The sequence below is a fragment of the Pogona vitticeps genome, chromosome 1 (genome assembly GCF_051106095.1).
Source record: "Pogona vitticeps strain Pit_001003342236 chromosome 1, PviZW2.1, whole genome shotgun sequence".
Lineage (NCBI taxonomy): Eukaryota > Metazoa > Chordata > Lepidosauria > Squamata > Agamidae > Pogona > Pogona vitticeps.
The window spans coordinates 43,768,027-43,778,276 of NC_135783.1; positions in this window are offsets into that span (position 1 = coordinate 43,768,027).

The window sequence follows — 10,250 nt, forward strand, 5'->3', positions numbered from 1 at the left end:
GACAGACTGCCAGGAAGAAGAGGAGACAACATTTGTTGACATTCACTGCCAACTCCAGAGTCAAGTGTTAATGCCATCAAGATGCAAAAAGTTCACAGGAGACACTTCTGTTGAAAACAAAGTACAGGAGACTTCAAATAAATGCTGAGGTGCAAATCACGAGCACAGCTGTTCGGTAGGGTAGCATGCCTTGTATTTGAACCATGAGGTGATCGGTTAGGACAGTCTGTTATATCTGTTGTTCTTCCCATCAATCCACTGTCCCGTACAACAAAATTTGTGCTATTTGTATAGTGAAAACTAGAAAGCATTCAAGGGGGGGACATAAATATACAAGGTCACCAAAATAAAACCTTAAATATATCAAGCCAAAGCAGAATTAAAAGATGAATTACAAATATGCAGAGACCCTACCAAATTTACTGCCCTATGCTTTCATCATTTTTCATACACAAGAGACTTTTTTCATGCCAGATTTGTATATTTCTAATTTCTAGACAATAACATTTCAGATACAACTATGTTACTTATATAGGAATAAAAAACAAGAGGCCAGCTAAGTCTACATAGGTCTTTTTCAGAACAGAATCCCTCATGGAATTCCTGATAGCACATTAGACAATTGAGGAAAAACTTCACTGATAAGCCATATATTTTGCTTGCAAAAGATCCCACACTCAACCCTGCTAGCCACAAACATCTGTGCCTGTGCTTGGGGGAGACTCATGACCAAAACCAGTTGGCACCATAGAGTAAACTGGTAGATGTCAGCCTTTGGTTCTTCAGATCCTTTGAACTTCAGCTCCCAGAACCAACATCGTCACACCCTCTCTCTCTCTCTCTCTCTCTCTCTCTCTCTCTCTCTCTCTCTCTCTCTCTCTCTCTCTCTCTCACACACACACACACACACACACACACACACACACACACACACACACACACACACACACACACACACACACACACACACACCCCTGACAGATTTTCCCATCACTAGATAGGATTAATCCCATTGCCTTCTTGAGGCAGTGAAGGAAGGGTCATCACCAAAGGCAGGGAGTGGGTTCTCCTAAGCTACTGCCTAATTCAAGAAATCAAACTTTACAGAATGGAAATTTTATCTGCTCACAGTGATGAACAGTAAAGTAACCTGATATGCTTCTGTTGACTGATATTCTGTCCCTCTCCCTCTCCCTCTTGTCTTTAAGCAATGAGGAAGGCAGATATATTTCATTTTGTCTGGTAAACAAATGACATCCCTTCCTCCCTCAATAGCTCTCTGTTTCTCACAGCAATTCTGCCTCCATTTGTTGCCAGCTATTAATTCTGAAATACAGACACTTGAGGCAGACTTGACCTGCTTTTCCTAAGGGGCTGTGTTCGAGTTCCTTTTTCCAAAGTTGCCTATTCAAATGTCAGTTCTAGTTCAAGGGGTGCCACCACCAATTGCAGAAAAAAAGAGACAAATCAAAGCAGAAAGCAGAAATCGTACTGTGATAACTTGCTCCTGCACATCCAGCCTCTAATGTTATGTTCCCCCTGTAACAAAGGATGAGAATCATATCTTCCAAATTGCTGGTATACTAGTTTGCACATGCAGTTATAAACCCTTTATGACTCTGCATGTTGACTAGCAGCTGGAAAAGTATGAATTGGCCCCCTCACATATGAGGTTAAGAATAGGTTAGCTGAAAAGCTTGAATGATTATTTTAACTTGCACACCATTTGTTCTGAACAGAGCTTCAAGCTGCTTATATATGGAAATTGGATAGTTTTCTGTTCAGCTAGTTTAAAATTTCCTTTGGTTCAATTTCAATAGAACTGCATCACACACAGAACTTGGAACAATTACTTTTTTGAAATACATCAGATTCTGGGAATTGTAGTGTGACAAACCCAGACCTACTGGGATCTGCCACACGTTAACTAAGCTGCCACCAACCATTCCCTGTAAGAAGTCACACAGACCAGGGATGGATTTTCAAACAATAAAAAGAATAAGGTTTATTTAAATACACACAGGGAAAAATAAAACGATCAGGTGAATAAGATAAAGTAACGTGGCTTATTCTCACTCATACATACACACAGTTTGGTTCACACAGAACCCTTAACTTGAAGCACAGACCCTGAACCTATCAGTTCTGGCTAACCAACAGACACCTGAACCTATCAGGTTGGTACTCTGACACACAGTAGTACCCTGTCTGACACACAGACTCCCACACCAGCTTCTTCTTCCCAGCTGCTGCTTCTTCACATCCCAGCGTCTCCTGAACTTCACCACACAGGCTTCACATATATATACAGTACAGCCCCTCCTCCTGATGTCCCGCCTTCCACTCCCCATAGGATGGAACTTTCCCTCCAAACCCATGACAGACAGGTAACATCAGTGCTGTATGTAACACCTCCCCTCTTTATAAGTTGTTTTGTAGGGGGAAAGCTAAGGTGCTTTTTCCCAAAAAACAACCTGGATAAAACACACCACAACAGTTATACATACCATATCATACTTACTTATACTTACATTCTAAGTTAACCATAGCAATTAGGCATTTAAACATTTACCATATACATTACATCAATTTACCTTTATTCATACAAACCAAGTTCAAAAAACAGGTACATTTAACTTTTTGTCACCAACATATATACACATAGTCCATGTTTCTTTCGCCGTCTTCAATCTTCAGGTCTTCTTCACAAGGCGTCAGCAACACAGTTCACTGACCCTCTGACCACCTTCACTTCAAAGTCATAGTCCTGTAGGTTTAAAGCCCACCTCATAAGTTTGCTATTGTGGGTTTTCATTGTCTTTAACCATTGCAATGGTGAATGGTCAGTGCACAGAACAAAATGTCTTCCCCAGATGTAAGGCTTGGCCTTCTGGATCGCGTAGACTATGGCCAAACACTCCTTCTCCACGGTTGCCAAATGTCTCTCACCTTTCTGGAGCTTCCTACTCAGGTAGGACACTGGATGCTGGTCACCATTCTCATCCTCCTGGCACAGAACTGCTCCTACCCCGCTGTTAGACGCATCGGTGTAGATGATGAACTCCCTGTCGAAGTCTGGAGCCCGCAGCACTGGATACTGGACGAGCGCCTCCTTCAACCTCTGGAACGCCGCCTCACAGTCGCTGGTCCACGGGATGCGGTCATCAGCCGTCTTCCTCGTCAGATCGGTCAGCGGAGCCGCAATCTCGCTAAACCTCGGGATGAACTTTCTGTAGTAGCCCACCAACCCAAGAAATGATTTGACTTTTCTCTTGGTGGTGGGTCTAGGCCAATCACGAACTGCTTTTATTTTGGCCTCCAGGGGTTTTATCACTCCTCCCCCTACCATGTGACCCAAGTATTTTATGTCTGGGCTACCCAGCTGCAGTTTGTTCTCTTTGCAGGGCCTAGGCCAAAGCACTTCCTCCCCTGGATTAAAGCGCCTCTCCCCGGCTTTCTGGTCATCCCAAACTTTCTTTCTGACCTTTTGAGCTTGCAGGGTCTCTGCTGCTAGCTCTAGGTTTCTCTTTAGGTCCTTCCTTAAAGAGTCTATATATGTCACAACGTCTTGTGGGTCATCCTGGGTGATCTGCTCCCAATTTTGTTTGATCAAATCAAGGGGCCCTTTCACCCTTCTCCCAAACAAAAGTTCAAACGGACTGAACCCGGTACTGGCTTGTGGCACTGATCGATAAGCAAACAAAAGGGATTGCAGCTTCTGGTCCCAATTGTTTGGATTCTCTGCCAAGTAAGCCCTAATCATGCGCATTAGAGTCCCATTGAACTTCTCAGTTAACCCATTACTTTCAGGATGATAGGCAGTGGTTTCCTTGTGCTTAATTCCACAGATTTGCCATAAGCGTTTCATGAGCTTTGATGTGAACGATGCTCCCAAATCTGTGGTTATTTCTGAGGCAAATCCCATCCTGGACATATACCCCACCAAGGCATCTGCCACTGTGTTAGTTTCAATGTTTGTCAAGGGTATGGCTTCAGGGTACCTTGTGGCATGGTCCACAATGGTGAGAATGAACCTGTTCCCCCTCTTTGTGGCCTTGGGCAAAGGTCCCACAATATCCACCCCTATGCATTTGAACGGAGTGTCAATCACAGGCAAAGGGCACAACTTTGCTTTGGTCCTGTCGCGGCTATTCCCCTGCCTTTGACACACATCACATTGTTTACAGAACTCCCTGATCTGCTTCCCTATGTCAGGCCAGTAAAAATTCTGTGTGATTCTCTGCTGTGTTTTGTTCACCCCTAAGTGTGCAGCAAACACGTCAGAGTGCCCCCTTTGTAAGATCATGGGGCGATACTTTTCAGGTACCACCAGCTGACTTCTGATCCCATCTCCCCCTTTTGAGATATTCCTCAGGGTCTCTCTATATAAAACCCCCTTTTTCTCCAGAAATCTCACTGGGGTTTCAGGTGTTAGCTGGGCGTCAGTCACCTGTTCAAAACACTTCTGGAGAGTGGCGTCTGCCTTTTGCTCTTGTCCAAATCTGCTGTCTGTGGTTAAGGTTTCCACCACAGCTTCTGAACTCCCCTCTGCTTCCGTCTCTGGCTCATCATTACCCCCCTGAACTGTCCCCGTGGTGGCTTGTGAGCGTGTAATCACTAGCACCCGTTTCACATGTTCAGCCAGGTCATTTCCCACGAGCACGGCTGCTGGCAGAGTCGATGAAATTGCTAGCCGCCAAACTCCCCTCCAGCCTTGAAAGTTGACAGGTACCTCCGCGACTGGCAGTGAGATTATCTGCCCCTCAATCCCTGCCACCTTCATGCTCTCATTTGGGATTACATACTCCCTAGGAATAATATCTGGATGGCACAGGGTCACCTGAGAACAAGTGTCCCGCAGCCCCCGATACTGATGGTCAAGTATTCCTACGTCCACCCCTGCTGTCTCAAACAACTGAGAATCTGTTCTCACGACCAAGCATCGCTTGACCTCTACAAGAGGACCATTTTCCTCAGCCTGATCAGCAGATGTAGCTGTTCCAGATTGAGTCGCCATGGCAACAGGCTCCCTCAGTGACAATGAGCCTTGCTCTTTCTGGACACAGAACACAGCTTTTGGCTTGGTTCCACTCGACTCCTGAGGCACCATTCCTTTTAGCTGCTTTAATTTCTCACACTCTGAGATTAGATGGCCCTTTCCCTGACAGAAATAACATTTTCTGGTGTATTTTGAGTCTTTCTCATCCTTCTTTGGTTTTCCCTCCAAAATCTGAGGTCTTGGTTTCATGTCTGAGGGCTTCCCTTCACCATGGGCCCCTCCCCCTTGCTGGCTTTTCCCTGGTCCCTGAGAGTACTTAGGGTCCCATGTTTCCCTCATGTTCCCTTCAGAATAATTCAGGTTTTGTTGTGCCTTAACCTGTGTGCCTTCTTTTGGTTTCAGAATAGTTTGTGGCTTTATCTTTCTTTCACCTTCATAAACCATATCCACTGCCACTTTGGATTGTAAATCTTTTCCCTCAGAAAACTCATCTATGCCGTATGCATCCTTAAAAACTTGCCTTAATAGAGTAAACCCAGACCTCTGTTTCTCTTTCAGTTGTTCAATATGTCTATTTTCCATTTGCTTAAATATATTGTCAATATTTTTCATCTCTTCCATATACCTATCCCAGTCATCATCCCTCTTGGATTTTTCCTCACTATTTATTTTCATTTGGCAAGTGGTGCAGCTTTGACAAAATTCTTTTATTTCTTTTCCCATTTTTGGCCAGTAGTACTTCTGGGATATTTTCTGCTTAGTCTTTGCCATCCCTAAATGTCCCGATAGGGTGTCTGTGTGACATTTTTCCATTACTTTCTTTCTATATTTAGAAGGAACTACAAGCAATTTTTCCTTCGTGGAGTTTATTAAGATCTCCCTACATAAAAGGCCTTCTTCACAATAATATCTCTCACGGTTCTCAGGGGTTACTGGACAATTGCTAACCATCTTAAAGCACTGCTGCAAGGTTGGATCTAGTTGTTGGTCCCATTTGCTAAACTCAATAGAGTCCTCCCCCTTTGAGTTCTCCATTTCTATTTCTAACTGCCTCATTTGAACTTCATGCTGTTGGGCTATGAGCATTTTCCTGAGTTCTGGGTTCTGCTCTCCTGTGCTGTCACCCTGCACTGAGCCAAATTCATCCTCAGAACCTTGGTCAACCTGGGGGTCTTTCACTTCACCCATTTCTGCCATTTGGCTTCGAGTCAAGGGCATAATCCCCCCTCAGAACAGGCTGCTTTAAAAAGTCAAGCCTCAAAATAAAACGACCACTTTTTTTTTTCCTTTTGCCTCAGAACCAGCTTTCTATAGATTGCTGCTGTTCTTCAGCACTACTTGCAACTGTAGCAAGTTAGAGTCTACCCCCCTCTGCTGGGCCTCTCAGCTGGCAGGCTAAATCACTGCTACTACACAGTTTTGCCTCAGCTTTTTTCCCGCCAAAACCAGGCTGCCTCAGAGCACTCTAATCTAGTCCCCAATCTGAGGTTACACGTTCTTCTACTAGCGCACCTCCCCTTGAGGTACACCTAGAAGATTACCTACGTGCTCTCAGATTGTCCCTGACTAGACCCCCCTTGCTCTGGGCACACGTGCCAAGGCTTTGCTGGACCACTGGACAACTGGACCAGTCGTATCCCACACGCTGGACACCAATCAATGTGACAAACCCAGACCTACTGGGATCTGCCACACGTTAACTAAGCTGCCACCAACCATTCCCTGTAAGAAGTCACACAGACCAGGGATGGATTTTCAAACAATAAAAAGAATAAGGTTTATTTAAATACACACAGGGAAAAATAAAACGATCAGGTGAATAAGATAAAGTAACGTGGCTTATTCTCACTCATACATACACACAGTTTGGTTCACACAGAACCCTTAACTTGAAGCACAGACCCTGAACCTATCAGTTCTGGCTAACCAACAGACACCTGAACCTATCAGGTTGGTACTCTGACACACAGTAGTACCCTGTCTGACACACAGACTCCCACACCAGCTTCTTCTTCCCAGCTGCTGCTTCTTCACATCCCAGCGTCTCCTGAACTTCACCACACAGGCTTCACATATATATACAGTACAGCCCCTCCTCCTGATGTCCCGCCTTCCACTCCCCATAGGATGGAACTTTCCCTCCAAACCCATGACAGACAGGTAACATCAGTGCTGTATGTAACATGTAGTACAAAAGGAAATTTTCCAAGTTCTGATCATCTGCCTCTAAATTAAGAATATCAATAGCCATTTTCCATTCACTACCCCAGGCACTAACTGAAACGGCCATTTGATTGTTACTTTGGGATTACAGCTCGACTCTAACAATTTGGGGGGGAGGCGAAGGTCCTTATCATGGCAGTGGGGGGCTTTATCTTTTTTTTTCTAGTTCAAGACAGCCAATGGGGGCACCATTTCCTCAGAAATGGAAAAGCTAGTAGGAAAGAGATGGCAGTTTGGCTAGTCTCAAAATATAATTAAGTTTAAGTTGGAGGAGGCAATTTTTTTACAGTTAAATTGATATTAAGTTCTATTTGGGTGACTACAGCATACTAGAAAGAAATGTGAACAGTTATATCTTATCTACTATTTTACTACTGCTCCCCCCATCTTTGTGTTGAGCTTTGGAGAGAAAGAAACACCTATCTGATTGTCATGTTCCCGCCTGCCCCTTGGTTGTTTTGCCAAACAAAGGCAAAAGCTATGTATTGTTCAGCTGCCACCAGTTGATTACATCAACATTATTCAATATTAAATATAGAGGTCCAGTCAACGTGTCATTTAAAAACCAAGTAGAAATTGTTTATTGTAACAATAAATGAAAGTTCAGTCAGTGTTGTTAACTCTCAACTAAAACAATGTTCCTTTCTATTCTCTACCACCTTTCCAATCTCTCTCTCAACCCCAAACTCCAAACTTCCAAACTCAAAACTCTCCAGTCTTCAAAATTCTCCCCCTCCTCCTCCTGCAGAGACTCTTATATCTCTTGACTCCACCTCTCCATCACTCTCATTGGTCCCTGCAGATAGCACATTAATATTCATGACCTGGGTGGAAACCACACTGATTTTTTTAAAAAAACACACATTTCCCACCCATTCTACCAAAGCTTTTCTCTTGATCCCCTCCTCTTTTATAATCTCATCTCCTTAATCTCCAGCCCCTTAAATTACTGATTTTCATCAGGATCACACCAATGTCCCAGGGTGTCAAAATTCAGACAGATGATGTGTCACAGTAGAACACAAAAGGACTTTCATCTTGATGCAAAAAAAGACCAACAGGCTCTTCCAGGTCTGAGAGATCAGGAGATGTGATGGTAGAAAGAGACTTGTTACATAGGGAGATGACAGAAGCTTTTCTATGGGAAGATATGACTGGTGTTGAACCAGGGTGGACCCAGGGTGGGTCCACAAGCATCTCAGACATGGCTCTTGGACAGAGCCCCATTCTTCAATACATATAGGCTGCATCTATGGGGAAAAATCCTTCAACCAAGCCAGTCCTAGTCCCATATCTACCAAAGCCAGGTCTAGGGTTGGATCCCATGGGACTTCCCTTCTTCTCTTTCCCCTCTTCTGGGAGGTAAACTGGGAGGAAGGGGAAGTGGGTCTCCCTACAATTTTTACTTCTAAGACTGCAACTTTTGCTTCTAATACTGCTTTCAGCAGGACAGATGAGACAGAGTGGGATTGAGAGGAACTGGAGACTGTAGTAGAGGGATCACGAATACAGTTTTTTAGGTGTTTCTTTAGTGGGAGAAGAAAAGTTGCCGCTTAACTTGGAACCACTACATTTTGACTGATTTCTAACACTAAATGCACGGATCAGATAACTTTAGACTGAGTTACCCTCATGTTATAAACAAACCCCTTAGCAAACCCTGTTTATTTTGAACTATTATTGTTGATCTCTCCTTCTCTCTTTAATAATTTCTTTAGACAACATGATTTCATTCCCAGACACTGTAATTATTGGCATCTTGGAACATACAAGAGTATTGACTGGGTGTGTGGGGTGGGCGATTTATGCTCAATTAGCAAGTGTGTGCCCAGCTCACACCACAGCTTTGTTCTGATACATGCCATGTTTTTCTTCATCTTGAGTCCAATCTTTATTTTTCATTGAAATGGAAAAAGGTGGGGGTTTACATGACTGACTGCTCCTCATGCTTTTTAAAAATAAAAAACCTGCATATAGAAAACAAGCAGACTAACAAGTTTCAAACCCCAGCATGATCAGGCAAATGCTGGAGCTCACTAGAACTGACACCAATCAATGACCTCTTTTTCCTTTTCATTCTCTTCTGACGGATAGTGATCACAAACAGTTTGGTTTTTATTTTAAGTTTTTTTTAAAAAAACTGGCTTGCTTTCTAAAGCAAAAAACAAATTGTGCTGCTTATATACTGACACATAACACTTGAAGCACTCTCTGGGTGGTTTACAATTTAATTATGCAAGCTACACACACAGACACACAGACACAGACACACACACACACACACACCAGCAAGATGGGTATTCAATTTACCAACCCCAGAAGGATGGAGGGCTGAGAGAACCTCAAGCTGGCTACCCGGGATTGAACCTGAGTCGTGAATGAGATGGAGGCATTCGTGTTCATATATGAATACAAATATCCCAGCACATCTGGAATTAACATCCTTCTGCTGCAGCAGACCCACTCATTCTTCCAATCACACCCAGAACACCGCATTCTTCCCACTCAGCCGGCCACTCCAGGCAGGAGGAGGGAGAACGTCCCTGCATAGCTGCTGAGTGGCCAGCTGAGCAGGAAGAGAATGGCACTCTGGGTGTGATTGGAAGGATGAGTGCTGCAGCAACAGGATATATGAGTGGACAGTCTGGCCCCAGGGGCCAGACCCTCGTTAAGTCCAGCTGCGGGGATATTTGTATTCATATACGAATACCCCCATCTCTAGTCATGAACAGAGTTTTGGCTGCAGTACTGCAGTTTAACCACTCTGCCATGAGGCTCCTTGCTGGTTCTTGTTTTCTAGATCAGAAACCTTTTTTTTAAATCCTCCCCAGGCTTCCTCCCATCATGCTATTCAGCCTCACTTGTCTACATTATCAGGTGGGTTCTACTATGTTGGGACAAAAGCCAAAAGCAATTGGAAACCTCCACTGGACCCAAAGGTGAAGGAGATGGAAAGCTTCAAGATGTGACCAAAAATGAGTTTATTGTACTGCCCATCACATGTAACCTCAGTCCATGCTTCATTTCA